Below are 17,483 nucleotides of genomic sequence, written 5' to 3' on the forward strand. Positions count from 1 at the left end.
GACTTTTAAGATACTAGAATTTTTTATTCATCATAAAAAAATATGCCTCTGTGTTTATCCTAATAATAAGAAGAAATGTTTCGGCATATTAGTAGGATATCTGAAGCATCCTGTGAACGACAGCAATGTATTAAATGTGTTCAAATATAAAACAGCTATTTAAAATTGTAATGATATTTCACAATATTATAGTTTTTACTGTATATTTGATCAAATAAATGCCTTGCGGAACAGAAGAGTCGTTTTTCAGAAACATCTTACGACCCCAAAGTTTTAGCATAGATTGAATAATTACATAAATCATTAAAAATATATATATATATTTCATTTTAAAATTATTAGAACAAGAATAAGATTTGTTTTTATGCCTTAAATTTTGCTTAAAAAAAACCCAGTAAAAGCTGTGCAGTGATGTGTCTAATATTAGAATATCAGAAGTAAGTCACAAGGGACACATGAGGCGCTCAAAAGGCAGTTTCCTGTGAATGGCCCTGATTCTTTTACATATTTTCATCATTTTTATCCATTTGCACAGATTTTTCCTCTGAAATCAGCACGCCGTGTGCTTTCCCTTTGAGTGATTTAGCTAAATCAGGTATTGTTTTGCATGTTGTTTTTAGCACGGTCCGATCAGAAAGGAACATTGATTGTCCCTCAGTTCAACTCTGGCTGTTTTCACGATTTCTTTTTATTATGGACGCAGATTGTCGGTGGGATTGTGATGGCACGTAGGCACTTGGCACGGATATGGAGATGCATCATTGCTTTTGTGGGACAGTTTGATTTGCCCTGTATTTGCAAAACAAGGAAGCGCTTGAAGGAAAAATTCACAAAATTCATTTTTTTCTCACCCTCATGTCATTGAAAACTAATTATGAGGTCTCTTCAGGAGCTCTTTGTATGTGTGCGTGTATATATATAAAATATTTATATAATGACCGTTTATAATGTCGATGTCTTTTCATCAGGTTTGGTATGACTTTATAACATTTTTATTACATTTTTGGAACAGCTTTTCCTTTTTAATGATTGTTTTACCCAAAAATGTATATATATACAGGTTTTTTAAACCTCGGGTCATCCAAGATGTACAGTTTGTTTCTTTATCAGATTTGGAGAAATGTAGCACTCTGACGGCACCCATACGCTACAGTTGATGCTACATTTCTCCAAATCTATTCCAGTGAAGTAAACACATCTGCATCTTAGTTAAACTGAGGATAATAGTTTTTTTTTTGTGTGCGCGTGTGCGAACCTTTCCTTTAAGACACAAAAAATCAGACCTCAAAATCGCTCGCCAGAACAACTTCACCTTTGTCCCGCCACACTGCGCAGTAATCAGCGTGCAGTCATGCAGCCTAAAGTCACGTGACCTCCCCGGTGCTGTGTGCAATCATGATTGTGGGGAGAAGATCAGCCCACCTCATGCCAACATATCATCGGTTGCCTGAGCGTTTACGTGACATGTTCTGGCTGGTTTGCATTCGTGGCGACAGATTGCTTTGATGTATATTGGAGAGAAGGAGAAGAAGGAGATGAGATGGAGTCTGCTGGGGATCTTCACTAATGATCTCCAGTATGCTCCGGCCAATCCCTTTCATCTGGTCCCTAATACCGAGGCTGACTCTTTGTTGTTTCAGATCGAGCCTAGCAGGACTGTAATAAATATTTCTTTTTCTTCTCAAGCCCTAATTGAAGTGAGGTATGGCCGGTAAGCTTCCTCTACTCCATGCTTATTCGACATCTTGTTTCGACCAGAGAGGAAAAGAGTGAAGATCGGATCGTAGTAAGCCAACATGCCTGGTATTTATTAGGGATTTGAAGCAGATTCTGGGATATGCAATGTTCCTGTACATATTCAGCAGCTGTTGCTTCCTAACAAGTTCAATCCAGGGTTTCTGGAACATCCGAGTCATCTTCTCAACCCTTTCAGACTCTCAGAATATAAACTAAAGTATTAAATAATCATATTTTTCTTCATGCTTAGCGTGTAATGTTAACAAACGTAGATTTAGAAAATGATTATTCTAAATATGTGGGTTAAAAAACATTTTTAGTGTTTGTAACAACTACAGGCTGCATTTATTTCATCATAAATAAAGAAATAATTTCATATTATTGATGTTGTTTTCAATCATAATAATGTTTGAAATGTAATTTCTTCCTCTGATGAAATCCGCAAAACATTACTCCAGTCTTCAGTGTCACATGATCCTTAAGAAATCATGCTAATATGCTGCTTTGCGGCTCAGGAAACATTAAAAAAAGATTAAAAAATGTTTAGTATTTTAAACGGATATCTTTACTGTCACTTTCTATCGATTTAACGCATCCTTGCTTTATAAAACTATTCATTTTAATTCATTTAAAATGGACTTTTTAATGGTCTATTATATATCAAGCTATAGAAAATAATTGCCATGTTTAGAAATGCGTTTTGCAATACTTTTATATCCATTATAAATATAGGAAAAACGAATAGCTGCATTTAGAAATTCAATTTTGTCTCGTTTATGCAGCAAGCATTAATAACGGCAGCAAACTGGACTTTCCTGTGCTGGCTTGGTAAAAAAATTTGGTCTTCGCAGAACGGCGCCATGAAATTATTACAGGATTTTCTGACTATCTTGATAAGACAAAACATATAAACCACGAAAAGCAAACAAACTCTTGTGGTCGCATGAGAGGTGCAGTGTTTCTCGTCCCTGTCGTGTTTTACAATCAGACAAGAATGCGATTCCCGAGTCGCGTCATGTCTCCGTGCATCTTTCTGCTAAGCCAGGGCATTGTTTCCAGCGTTATGAATATGTATCGTCTCTGAACGCGTTTCCAAATAGCTGTGAGCAAATTTGGAGCGCATTTTCTTGCAGCTGGCGCGCCTACGATTTTAAATGAAAATCCCAGTTAGGCCGCTAGCTTTAGCCGTTCGGTCTGAGCCTCTCTCCTGGGTCACCGGAATATCGTACATTCAGGAACCGTATACAGCTTCTCTGTGGGAACACTGATGTTTTTTGTCTCAGCCGGGGACGCTTTATTGAATTCCTCAGTGACTGACATCAGAAAGGCTAATGCAAACACGGCAGACGGGCGAAGGTAAAGTCCCTGACCGTAATTGAAAGTGACACGCGTCGCCTCGGTTTGAAGAAGGATGTTGCGTTTGCTTGTCCTTTATTGCCGCCGTTTGCAGGGCTTAGGGGGGATTCTCTGCATTAGTTTGTTTTAAGGTGTAATGATGAAGTTCAGCTCAGTTTCCCACGCAACGGTAGCATAATATTGCAGTGAAACGCGTTCACAAACGCTGTTTAATAATTCGTCATATTGAACTTGAACAGTCGAGCGATCGGTTCACTGCTTTACGAATAATTAATGCAATAATTTGTTGCTCGCTTTTCACGAGGGGCATTTTGAGCCGTGCTGTAGGGGGCGATAGAGATAAATTTGAGACCTTGCATGTTTAAAAGTATTTTGACCCTTTAGAAGTGTTTTTGCTTTTTTGTCATGTAACGTGCAATGAAGTTATTAATGCAGAATAAATGAAAATAAAAATGAGGGGGGAAATATTTAGTATAAGTAGTTCAGGAAAACTGAATTCAGACTCCACTTGAATTCAGTTCAGTGTTTATTGTGAAATAATGATTGTCTGACTGTATAATATCCAACTTATTACATGCATTTATTTGATCAAAAACACAAAAAACTGTTCTTGTTTGATAAACAGACCGTTCAAATGGACAGCGTTCATTTGAAATTTTAATATAAGTTTTTACATTATAAATGTATTTAAACAATCACTTTTGATCAGTTGAATGCATCCCAGATTAATAAAAGTACTTCTTTTTTTTTGATGAATGATGCATATGGAATATTGGTTTCGTCGTTAACGTTGTCAGGTTCATTGATTATAAGAAATATTTTATTGCAAAATCAGAATCAAGAATTCCAGGGAGCTGATGGTTATGTTTTTAAGTTATATAAAGTGTCAAATATTATTCATTTATATTATTTATAGTTGCAGCATGCTGTTCAGTTTTGGTGTGATTATTAAGAAGAATATCTCCTTCAGCAATTTGACTTTCTGTCTGGAATTGGGGTCACAGAGGTCATTTATATATAATTATTATTTCACGTATATATCCCAACATTACCATATTAAAATGGCCCGAGGACCTAAAGCATCATGAATACTAAAATACTTTCTAATAGATCGGTCCGTCCCATAATGAATCATAGCACATGAGAGCCTTCCACGATGGTTCTTAGGAAGAAAGCTGATAGTTTATCATGCGAAGCAGACATGGTGGTCGGTCTCAGACGGACCTGCGTGTGCCCTGCTCCTCCTCACAGCGCAGGGAGACTGTCATGTCACGTCTGTCTCTCTCCTCACTAAAACAACACCGACTCGTCTCGTTAAAGCTGATGTGTGTCATTTCTGCATACATCATCGTTAACTCTCATAATGTGTCGTATGAAACCGAATAATTGGAAATAACGACTTTTTTTTTTTTTTTATCCATCAGGATTTGATTGGATTGTGAAAAGTGTGCTATGGATATATGGGTTCATTTTAATCCCCTCCCCCCATGTGGAAAAAAAACAATTACTGAAATTTTTTATTTATTTTTAATTTTTATTAATGTTATTATATTTTTTTGTTATATACTTAGCCTATTTAATTTAAATAATTCTATATAAATTTTGGGATTTTTTTATTCTTGTTTTTACATTCCCTTTTTATTTTTATTTAATAGTATTTTTTTTTGCAATATTAATGTTTATTTTTAATAATTATTCTGACATTTATCATACTTTGTTTATTGCACATTAATTAGTGTATCAAACATCAGTTCATATGTTTTATTAAATTTTTTATTAACTATTATGAGGTTATTAACCACATTTATTATCGATTATGGAATTTTTAGAAATACAGTTTTTAGCAATATTATTATCATTAATATTTTCATGCGATATAATTCATTTAAATCAAATATTAATACGTTACAGAAAGGGTGCAGAAGGTATTTCTTTATTTCTATCTTACTTCTTTCTCATTCTCTATACCCCTCTCTCTCTCTGTCTTGCTCTGTGTTTTATTTGGGAGAAAGTATCCAACTGTGTAGTTCGTACAGATTAGGGGTCATAACCTTGGCTGGCAAAGTTAGTCACTTTTAAAAGGCATCAGACTAGCCGCAGTGTTGAGGTTCTTATTTTAGACAGTTTAATCACAATCGTCTAGACAGGAGGTTGTGCTTCTGAGCTGCGTAGAGTCCAGTTCGTCTGTCTGGGTTTGCCGTCGCTGGGTTATATCAGCCAGCCAACTCTCAATCTGGCCCCGGGCGTCTGCGCTGCTATGTATGCAAAGCAGCTCGCAGATCACATGATCAGAGTGATAGAGCAGCTTCCTGCTACCAAACACCGTGGCCACTGCCTGGCATCACAGAATACCTACACAAGGTGTGTGTGTGTGTATGTGTGAGAGTGTGTGAGAGTGTGTGCGTATGTGTGTTGAAAATGAATTCAGCTTGGGTCGTCATCATTGACGTCTGTGTCTCTCTCCTCCTACAGCTCTGGTGCTATGACAACAACGCTGCTGCCTTCCCACCAATCACACCTCTATCTCCACAGACACATATGCATGCTGTTCTGTCCAAATATTTAAGATTTAACCTCTTCGAGCAAGTATTGTGGCGTTTTTTTGATAGACGTCAATAGTAAGTGAGGTCTAGATGGGATATATTACTAAACCCTTTTAAGGGCCTGAACATGCCTGGGACATAGTCGTACCTTAAAACCAAAAGAGAAAAGCAGTGAATAATATTTTGCACAATGAAATAGAGAATTATTGCATGAGAATTAAGCATATTAAAGTAATATTTTGATAAAAAAAAAATACTAAATTAAATTTTGCATGATGAAATAAAGCCTATTTATGAATTTACTGCATTGTGACATTATTTTAATGACAATTAAGCACATATTTCCCCTTGTCCTATTTGTTCTTTGTTAAAATATGTTATTTAACGTATTTGTGTAGCATGGTCAAATTAGTTTGTAGCATTTATTAAACCTTTAAATACAATTAATTACATATTTTTAGCCTTATAGTAATCTTTTGAAATTAATGAGAAAAAAAAACACCCAAAATTTCCTGGCACACGATGATACTAAAAATGCTTAACTGTCAGAAAAAATAATATTACAATTGAAAAAAAGAATGAAAATATTTATTTTTCATTTTTTCAGAAGTGCTCTTTTGGTTTTAGACTTTATTTCGGCAAGAGAATTTGGCACAGGTCGTCTGAGGTGGGCGGAGCTCTTTGGTAAAGGTGCGAACAGTGGGCGGGGTCAGGGGTTTTGAATGGCAGCTTTTAATACTTTTGTAAGTTTGAGGCTCTCCGCAGAGTCATTACAGAGCCGTTCGGACACATAATAGAAACGAGAGCAAGAAAATCCATTTAATAGTCATAAAAATAATATTGCAAAGGGAAAAAAAGGCACTGTGGTTGTAAAAGTAAAGACCCTACTGAATCATTTTTCTTTTGATTTTGTGGTTAAATATACCCTAAACATGTTTTTGGTGGGTTGTGCTCTTTAGTTTGCAGCAGAATTATTATTTTTTTGCCCTGTGGTGGGCGGAGCTCTGCGGGAAAGGTGCGATGAGTGGGCGGGGCCTGCGCTTGTGAGAGGCGGGTTTGAATTCTTGTGTAAATTTGGTCCTCTCTGCAGGGTCATACCAGACCGCTCAGACAGACCAAAAGGAGCAGAACCACACGCATTCCCGCTCCCAATCTCAGTCATTCCGAGACAGAAGGAAAGGGGGAAGGGGAAGGAGGTAAAAAGACTGTGGGAGAGGGGAGGAGAAGAGAAGAGGGGGGGAGATCGCTGAACGGACACAGCCCCCCATCCCAAGCTGTTTCAGTTCCCGTCCACTCACGTGGGAGTCAGTATGTTGCGGAGTCGGAGACGGAATGTGGACGGCGCTGCAGGAAACATGAGATTTTAGAAAGGACGCGTGTCATTGGGTCACGGGATCGCCCCCTGGGAAGGTAAGACGTTTGCGCGGTCGTTGAGGTGTGGCGGCAGGCTTTGGGTTTGTGTTGATGCTTTTCGGTAGAAGACACGCCGCAGTTTCACGGCTTCAAAGACTCTGGATATCTGCCGAGAGAGACGGAGAAAGCAGATAAAAAGGATTTCCCACATCTGAACTGCGCTGTCTGTGTACGTCTGACTTTGCCTGGCTCTCTTCGACTTGTTCTTTCTGAGCATTCAAAGAAGCTTATTGACATGGTAAACAAGGGTTTGCATCGGGAAAACATTAATAACCATTACATGTTTACTTGTTTATTGTTGGTTGTTATATGCTGAACGCAGCCTATTTTGTAGACGTTGGTCACTTTCAATGGTTTCGTAAGTTTATACATTTAGGTTTGCTGTTACTGAGGCTTCATGCGTAGCTGGTATATCCGTACGGAATAGTCCTGATGGAATTTGCATCATCGTTTGCAATAAACCCTAAAACATCGAAATGGAATCACTTAAGATTTGCAAAAGATTGTGTTCGGGTGTAATGCTTTATTATTGCTAAATGATTTTTGAGTCAGGGACCTCCACAATCACAACCTGATAATATAAGAAATATTTTATTTATTTATTAATTGTAAACATTTTGAGGTTTTTTAATCGATAACATTTTTAAATCATTTTTATCTTTTTTTTTTAATATGCAATTTTCTTTATTTTTTCCAAAATACTTAGTTTTTTAATAAATTCAGTGCAGATTATCTCTATAAATTATATTTAAATTCCTTTTCCAGTAGACTATTTGCTAAAAACCAAAGTCAGTTGAGCCCCGTTGAGACGTATTGCATATTATGTGGTCTTTATCAGAACTTTGCACCTATATTATTTTAAGAATGTCTTTTTGTTTTTTACTAGAGTTGTAGTAAAATGTAGGAGATCTAAAACCTGCTTGTGATGTTCTACGTGGACATTTGATCCTATTGGGAACCTAACAGTTGTTTTGTGAATCAGTTCTTAAGATCTACTTGTTGGTTGCTGGAATTCAGTGTCGGAATTCCTTTAGGATCTAAATGATAGCGGAAATTCCAATGAATTTTTTTCGGTTGTGGAAATAAGTTTGCTTGACATTTTGGTTGTGGTTTTGCAAATGAGGTTTTACATTGCCTTTAGCAAAGTCGCATGTCTTAATAATGCTGCTTTTCCAATTGCCTGTTGCGTATCGAAAGATGCATCCTGAAGGAACAAAGCTAATTTCAAATATTGTTATTGTCTTCCACCCGTGGTCTTAAATGCTAATTGAACTGGTAGTTAATGACAGAACATCAACACGCAAACGCGGGTGTCAGACGCCGTAAACAGTCCGTGCGTGTGTCATTAGAATGACAAAGCTCCTGCGCTGCTGCTATTGTGTAGCCGTGCGAGGAAGATGATGAATTGCAAATGTGCGAGTCGGTCAGAGTCAAGGAGAATCCCCTCTGAGCGTGTCCCGGTGTGAAGGACTTTAGACGGGCTGAATTCATTCGCTCTGAATGGCCCGAGAAAAGGAAAGGCGGAAAGACAGAAGGAATCTCTCATCTGCTGGTATACAGATGGAAATGAATCAGCCATCCGCAGTCAGGCGGGACAGGAGGTCAGAGCTGGTGGACGCAGCTGTGGAGTGCATTGCATCATATGAGAGTCGGTAGAGAACACGTATGGAGAGGGGAAAAAACTTCAAGCGAGAGCGAGTCACAAGCAAGGTCGGATTTGGGCCGAATGCGACCAAATTATAATGGCCCCTTTAGCGAATTTTTTGCTGTCTAACATTTAATGCACAAGAGACTGGGGCTAGTTGTCACGCTTTTTTACTTTAGTTTCTTGGTTTGTTTTTAAAAATCTGTTTCTGAGAGACTGGTTTCACTGATATCGATCAGGATTTTATATTCACAATTGAACAAAAACGCATTGACCCTCTGTGACAACATGCCCCAATAAGAATCGTAATAGAACCTCTTTGGGCAAATCTTGTTGTTTAACACTTCTTATGGCTAGCCAGCCTTTTTTACTATGATCTATAGATTTCATTACCAAAATTCAGTTTTTGAGAGACAGTTTCACTGTTATTGATCAGAACTTTAGATTTATGGTCAGTAAAAACGCATTAAATATCTGTGACAACATGCCCCAATAGCAACACAATGGGATCCTGCTATGAAATTTTGTATTTAATAGGCAGCTTTTTTTTCGTGTTGATTTGTTTATATATTCAGTCCGTAAGTGTTCAAATTTAAGATTTATCTTCAAGTGTTTTACAAAAATGATTAGTGATTTATTCAAAATGCTCCTCTTAAGGTAAAGCGCCCTTAATACCTTCCTGTGGCACATATTTGTTTCTTAATAATTAAAAATAATAATATTAGCTTTGAGGAACTAATACTTTATTTTGACCATAGTGCAGTTCAGTTTTATAATCTCCATATGGGAACCAGCAATCAAGACAACAAAGGTTTAATTGTTGCTTAGTTCTGCACGAGTGAAGAACTAAACGGGTTTAATTCTGACCCAAGCTTTTCTTCCCTTGAAAGTAACTGATTGAAATAGTTTCCTTCTTTACTCGGGGACGCACCGACTTTGATAATTAAAAACGAGGCTAGAACGTGATTTTCATAAATACGGATCACTTTCATTGTGCTTTGATGTGGTCGTTGCCGCTGGGTTGCGTTTCCTGTATCAGAGTTGTTAATTAACTCTCCTGGATTGGTTTTGGGGGTTAGAGGGAATCAATCCCGTCTTAAGCAACAGATAGCATCTCGTCCTGCGCTTCTGCATTGTTTTCCCGAACGCATCCTTCAGAGTTTTATGACTTACGATCCATACCAGGAATACTTCCCTGTCAACAGGATGGAGTGATGTGTTCGCACTAGCAGCTGTGATTGTATGGGGAGTGATAGTAGTGTTTAAGCACGGGGGAATCCCTTTTATCCGTGTGCCTCTGGACTTTCATGTCAAGATGCTCTGGTGTCGTTCGCTTTCATAACCCAGCTGCATTTCAGAATACACAGGCAGCATCTTAATGCAAATGAAACCTCATACTTTAAAAAGTTTAGTTTATTTAGTAGATTATATATATATAATTGATTTATTGTTTTTTTATTTATCATAAATAGAAATATTAAGCATGTTTTTGTGTGAAGCATATTCATTATTAATATATTAGAAAGTGATTTTCCATTTATTCCTTTATTTAGAATTTTACTTAATATTTTAGCATATATTGTGTAAATGTAGCAGTTTGAAATAAATTCATTAGACAATTTTAATAACTTCACTAAAGACATGTTCAGTGGTGTTTTTTTAAGTATTAAATATTTTATTTTTTTGAAAATGCATTATTTTTATCAATGGAAAATTAAATGAGTTTATTATAACTATATTATTTTTGCTAACTACACTAGATATTTCGGCAGTTTATTTTATTTATAATTTAATTCAATAATTTTTCTTTACACTTTTATATGACTGTAATTTTTTATTATAAATAGAAATATTAAATTAATTTATTTGTTGCTGTTTTGTGTGACTATACTAGACGCCATATATTACAGTAGGCCTTTTCAATTTATCATATATCATTTTATGTAATATTTTTTTATTTCTTTATAATTTTTTCTATTTTTAATGCATGTTTTATAATACAAGTGTGAAATTAACTTACTAGTCACAAGTTTTCTACACCAGAGACTTCATTTTATATTTTATTTAACAATGTTTTAATTTATTAAGTACATATAGAATTAATTTACTATAGAATACTCCACAGTACCGAATGAGTAAATAAGTATATTTATACTGCCTAGGTAAGCAGCTTGCTTGGTTTTGTCTCACTGGCTTCCTGTTCCTCTTAATGTGGCTTATAATTCAGTTTACCCAGAATGCATCAAAAACGCCATTCATACCTGTTCCGCCTTGTGTTTTGATGAGCGATTTAATTGAAGGGTTATTATCTCTGGGGTTAAGGGCAGCTGTTTTAAAGTGGCTGTCTACGCTGTCAAACCCCGAGACAGGTGGTTTGGGTCGACAGAAATGTGAACACGGTTAGTTTGTTCTTGATCTTCCGGCTCCATCGTGGCACAGAGAGGGAAACAGGGGGCGTTATTGTGCCGGAGCCGGGTGGAAATTAAAGGCCTGCGATCGGAGCTCGGAGCGAGTAAACTCATTTCAACGCGGCTTTGTGTAGTCATGTGTGTCTGAATCCCGTCTGGTTACGCTCGGCTGCGCGGCACGGGGATGAGGGGCGGGAGGAGAGACCCCAGGGTCCGGCGGGAGGCTTCCACAGGGGGAAAACTCAGATAATGCGCAGGAGAGATTTTCTGGAAACTGGATTTGGTTAATCTGCTCTCGACGTATCACACAGGGGCTCAGGTAATCAGAGGAACGCATGCCGACGCTCGTCCTTCGGAAAATACTTCTCCGAGCCGGAAAAGTTTGTTGGTCTATCCTCCGATGAGCTTTAATCACCTCTGTTTCCTGTTTGTTGGTTTGGATTTAGTGCGTATGTGTGCTAATTTAAGTTATGCGCTGATTAATTTTTTTTGACAATTAATTAATTAAATAACACATTAATTTGGAGAAGTCACCCACCAAAAGATAATTTATAGTCGTTGTGTTAAATGAGAAAAGCATTAAGTAGACAAAAGAGTAGCTTTAGAAAGAATTGTTTTCACTCAACATATAATTTATTATGCATACATTCACATTTTAAACATGTGGCTATTTAGTTTTGAGTTTGCGCATAAAGTGGCATTTAGGTATATTTGCACAGATGGCATTGGATTCACAGTGTAATTATAATTGCATAAATAATGTTATGACAGTAATGAGTCACCTTTATTTATATAACAATACAGATTGTGTCAAAGCACTTAGCAGTATCAAATACAAGAATAGAGTGTCAGTAATGTATAATGACCAGATTAAAGACACTTCATTATTTCATTTAACGCCACTGTCCAGCTCACTTCAGTTTTTTTAAATTGGATGTTGAAATATGATTAAAAATGACAAAATTTTTAATGAAAAAACCAGTAGGTGGCAGCAAGTCTGCTTTAACGAGCAAGTCTTTGAGTCATTCATTCAACTCATTTGTTCAAACAGTTGATTTGTTCAAAAAACTAATTTATTCAATAAAGATGCACAGCTGTGACTCAAATTTAAGCAATGCTTTATTGTGACAAAAACCAGCATTAAATACGTCGATTGTTTTAACATAACCACAGTTAATCACACCAAGTGAACATAGGGACCTCGTAGAAACATCAATACAATCCGTAATGTTTAACTTAACACTGCACATTTGTAAATTTATCTTCTTTAAGCGAGCTTGTAGCGCGTCAATCCTTCGTGGCAAATCGAGCCTTTGTTGAGCCTTGTTTATGCTTGACACGCTCGGTCTAAACTGATGCAGATGTGCTCATCCGACGCCTCTCCAGTGGTGTTTACGCTTCACACGCTCTCCAGAAACAACAGGCGGAAGTGCAGAAAACATCTGAACCAACACAAACGGCAGCGAAGCTTGCATTTGTAAATGACGTCACTTTTGCCAGGAACGTGTGTATGAATTAAAGTAGCTTGACCCAGCCGCTCAGAAGTAAAAATACTCCAGTGTTATCGAGTCCACTGAAATGTTATCAAAATTCGGTTGGCTTTTTGCGCTTAGTTTCACCACTATAGTAATTATAATGATTTAGTACCAATATATAATATTAAAATAGCAAAGCTTTGTGGTGATGGCATACCGTTAACCGAGTAGCTTGTCCTACCCCCTTTGGTTTTAGTCTCTGACAAGTCAAAAACATCACACTGTGGCCCATTTCATGTGCAAACGTGTAGCACAGAGCCGTTAAGTCTTAACAGTAATTATTGCTAATGCTAATAGAAACAGAGTGGTGTTTTCACATGCAGATTGTCTTAAAGGTCACGTGACCTCGCTCTTCCTCTGTGCTTAAGAATCTTCTTTTGTTTGCTTCTTAAAGGCACAAATACACAGCGTGGACTGGTTGGTTGATCCGCTAGTGTGCTGGAACATAGACGGTATTGCTTGTTGTTAAGTTGGGCTAAATCTTAAATATAAAAGATGTGTTTTGTAATTATTTTGTCTTATTAGTAATAATAGCAATCATAAAACAACTATATTAACATTTTAGCTTTGCTTTAGCTAAGTAGTATTTTTTTCTCTCCCTAAAATTATTATTTATATATTGTTTTGATTATTTCTGCTTTTTGTTATTTAAACTTTTTTTTGTTTTAAGTTTATCAAACCTTCGTAAATATTATATATATATATATATATATATATATATATATATATATATATATATACATTTTAAATTTGTTTTATTTATTTATTTTTATAGAAATATTATTTTTATATCAACATTTTTAGTTGCCAAGGCAAATTTGTTTTTACTTCAATTTCAACTTCATTTCAAGCATAAAGTATTTTAACTGTACCTTTTTTAATAGTTGTATCTATTTAGCATTATCTTTTATAATTTTAGTTGATTTTAGACTTAATTGCCAAGACAACATTTGTAATTTTTTTTATTCCACATTTTATGTATTTTCTTTTTTATATTGGTTTAATGTCAGCTTTATTTCACTTCATTTTGAAAATAATTTTTCAGTATTTTCCAGATTTGCTGTGTCCCTAAAAAGTCCAAGTAAAGTAGATGATATGTCCTCAAGCAAAAAACGTGTTTGCAAGCAAGCAAAGAGTAGTGTTGTACTTCTGAAGTTGCTCAGGTGGGTGTTGTCGGGGGTCTCAGGTACGACTCCTCCACCTCCCATCCCCCATCTGTGCAGCCCCTCCACCTATTGAAGCAGGGGGCAGGGGATCATCAGCAGATGTCCCCGAGGAGGTGCTGGGGCATGCCTGTGCCTCCTATCAGCACGTCGTTCACGGGCTTCAAAGCCGCTAGATTAGGGCAGGACACTGCATTTGCTCTGACCGAGAGGAACTCAGGAAGTACTGGGGCAATTTCGGGAGCTTCAAAAGATTTAGTGGACGGTGAAGTATGCGAGCAGTTACTGTGGTTACGCAGTAAAGATCAGTGTAAAATTAACATTTGAAGGGTCCCATTTTGTATGTTTATTATCATTTAATTTTAGTGCAGTCGTTTTTGTTAATGTCAGTTATGTTTTTACATTACTGGGGGGCGTGGCCACCTCCCCTTCCACAATGGAAGCAGTTATTTTTGTATTATTTATGTAAGACCATAGTATTTACTAATGTTTTAACTGGCGTTTATTTTTAGATTTTTATTTTCAAGTTTAGTTTTAGCAACTTCAACTTGCTAAGGCAGCATTTCTCATTTTGTTTAAGTTTTACTAAAAACACGCAGAAAAGTTATTTTTTTAGTTTTTCATCTAACGTTTACATTTTTTTTTTTACAATGATTTTTTTTGTTGTTTTTTTGGGTTTTTTTTTTTTTTGCAGGTACTTCACCTGTATTTTTGAATTGTGTTTTAGAGTTAATGGAAATGTCTGTAATTAATGAATAATGTTCGAGCAGAATTTTTTTTATCTTATTTTATTTTAGTGCAGTTTTATTTTGAGTTTCAGTCAACAATAACACTGACATAAGCACTTACTTAAAATTTAATTTGATGTCAAAGAAATGCGCCCGCCCTTTTTTTTTTTTATACACCACTGATATCAAGCTGTTTCATTTTTGATACAAACAACATATTTAGTCTGAGGTCTGTTTGACACTGTTTTGTTCAATCCTTTGCTTTGCAGGTTGTTTGTTCTGAACAGAAACGCAGCCGTAATTGCTAGAACAGAAAGAGCTCATTTGGTTGTCTCTCAGGTCTTCTGTGCGTCTCGATATTGAGTCGACCTGTCACTCGAGGGTATCCGCTGAAAGACCTGTCAATCATTCATCACACCACAGTGACCTCCCTGCGCAGTTTTGCCAAAGGCGCATACTTTAAAATCGTAAAAATGTTCTTATATTTCTGAACCTCATTACGCCGGCTGTGTTTTATGTTGCGTTCGGTGTCTCTTTCAGACAGATGGTAAATTTGTGCTGTTTTCATTAGCGCTGAACGCCCCTCGCAGCGTTTTTCAATTAAACGTTTATACGGTCTCTAAGTGGGAAAAGCAGACACCAAAACAGTACTGCAATGGAAACACGATGGGTGATCCTGAATCAAAACGATAGGAAATTATAGAAATGCCCAAAACGTGTTTAGTGTTTTGACTGTTTGTGATACAAAATAATGGAAAATTTGGAAATAACATCAGTACCTGAAGACACTGAAACTTAGTTCAGTGTGATAGAAATATAACTGGCAGAGCTCAAACAGTGAATGTCTATTTGAATGCACACTCGTATTGCTCATTCTGTTCTCCAGATGCATTATGGGTACTACCATATTGGCTTGTTTCCAATATCACACTCTTAAAATCATGTTGTAAAAGAGGATCGTCCTTGGAGCATGTCACAAAAACGTCATGCCTATGCTGGTTTTATATTTCAGAGTGTTTTCAGGAAACGGTCACCTTAGCGAAAACAGAGTTTTGCTTGCAGAAAAGGTACAATTGCAATAAAGTGCCACCGAACAGCTTTCTATTGGTCAAAGTGGCAGATTTACATGACCAGACCTATTAGCAGATTCTACGAAATTTAGATGAAACTTCAGATTATGTGGATTCCTACTGAAGTGGCATGTGAGTTTCCCGAGCAACAGTTAGAGATAGTCCACTCAGGGATGATAATTGTGTCAATAATTTCTCTCATGTTGTTCCAAACCTGTATGTATTAGTTGGAATATAAAATATGTTGGCTACCAAACAGTAAACATTCATTTTATTTTTGTACGCATAACGGAAATCAATGGGAACCCACATTTTTCTCTATGAAATATTTTTTAACATATAATGAAAGTCCAGAAAGTTAATCAAAAACATTCTTTAAAATATTCCACAGAAGATGCTTTGGGTTTGCATTCATTTCAGCTACTTAACTTTTTTTATGCTCATCAGAACAAAGAAAGTGTGGGTTTCCCATTGACTTCTGTTATATTGCTAAATATCCACCTTCATTCATAATATCTTCTCTTATGTTCCACGGAAGACAGAAACTTTGGAAAAAATGGTATATACATAGAAAAAAAATACATTGGAACTGCCTAGTTACTTTATTTGTGATATATATGTATATATTCATATTCTACAGAATAAACACGTTATTGTAAGTCTGGAACAAGTAGACCATCCCTAGAACTAACTAGCTTGACTAGTCAGACGTGCAAGATCATCTCTGGAGGCGATTCATTTAGGTTTATTTCACATGGTTTATACGTTTAAAATGTAGTTGTGGAGTTGCCGTCTTGTATGATCCAGATTGCGAGTCATTGCTGTACTCCGATAAAGAGCTGTGAATTAATTACCCAGCATGAACATCACAAACGGGCCCTCGCTGATTTTCTTGGCAGGAAGCGTTCCTGCTTTTCTACCCTGCAGCTGCTGATGAAGTTTAGGTTTTGTTTCCAGCTGCCTCTGAGCGTTCCCAAGCTCCCACGCTGAGAAACGCACGTCAAGTTCAGCTTTGGGGCAAAAAGTGCCGTTTTCACCCCTTCGCGTCCCTGAAGAAGATCGTCTTGACTTTCAGCCGTCGTTGGGCAGCCCTCAGACCGCTCTTCTCCTGTCTCGACAGGTCATGGTATGTGCATTCAGGGGACTCTAATAACAAAGGACTGCGAAATGCACCTGTCACATTTTTGGGAGATTTGCAGGTAAACAGGCAGAGCGAGGAAGCGGCTTTCTGGATCGCGCGATGGAGCCCCTGGGTGTGTTTGTTTGCACACCTCCATGAACGGGGATTTAGGATGACAGGATGTTTACGGCTGTCGGTTATTTGCCTGACGTCATCACTGGATTTCACAAACAACTCTGTCTGACGCCACCGTGTTTTTGCTCTCTGCCAAGGATCATATCAGCTAAAGCAGACCTTTATTTACTGAGACGGTATTCACACCGGCGCTCATCTCAATAACACATAGAAACTGATAAAACAAGCCTCCTTTGAATTCAAACGAGATGTGGTTGGGTTTGAGTTTGCTGCTCTCTTTAACCTTTGTTTGGTGGCAGATGAATGAGAATGCCAAAATGAGCCTGAGGCCAGTTCAAAACGTTTCTATTTTATGAAAACGTAGTGCAGTTTGGTCGTGGAAAAGTTCCCGACGCGACGCATGGGCGTCCTGAGTGTGTTCATCGTGTTGTTTTGAAGTTTCTAGAGTTGCTAACCCTGTAGTTTGTGTACGCCCAAATAATGCTAGTGCTTGACTTGAATGAAACGAGCAAAAATGTGATTGTCTGAGAATTGAAGCTGATAAACATCAGGCAGAATGACAGATATCGAGCCGTTTTTATCCTCCGCTCTTCTTCAGCATCCATCAGCTCAGTTCTGTTCCCGCTGGAG

At 37.2% G+C, this 17,483-nt stretch overlaps 1 protein-coding gene across 1 annotated transcript in view; it reads left to right on the forward strand.

The window, feature by feature from the left end:
- The first annotated feature begins 7,198 nt into the window (after positions 1-7,198).
- tiam1b (TIAM Rac1 associated GEF 1b) overlaps positions 7,199-17,483 on the forward strand; it is a 54,618-nt gene continuing 44,333 nt past the window's right edge. Inside the window, 1 exon segment of the mRNA XM_043258691.1 lies at positions 7,199-7,218. The gene's annotated coding sequence lies outside the window, so the exon portion shown is untranslated.

This window comes from Puntigrus tetrazona, chromosome 15 (genome assembly GCF_018831695.1).
Source record: "Puntigrus tetrazona isolate hp1 chromosome 15, ASM1883169v1, whole genome shotgun sequence".
Classification (NCBI taxonomy): domain Eukaryota; kingdom Metazoa; phylum Chordata; class Actinopteri; order Cypriniformes; family Cyprinidae; genus Puntigrus; species Puntigrus tetrazona.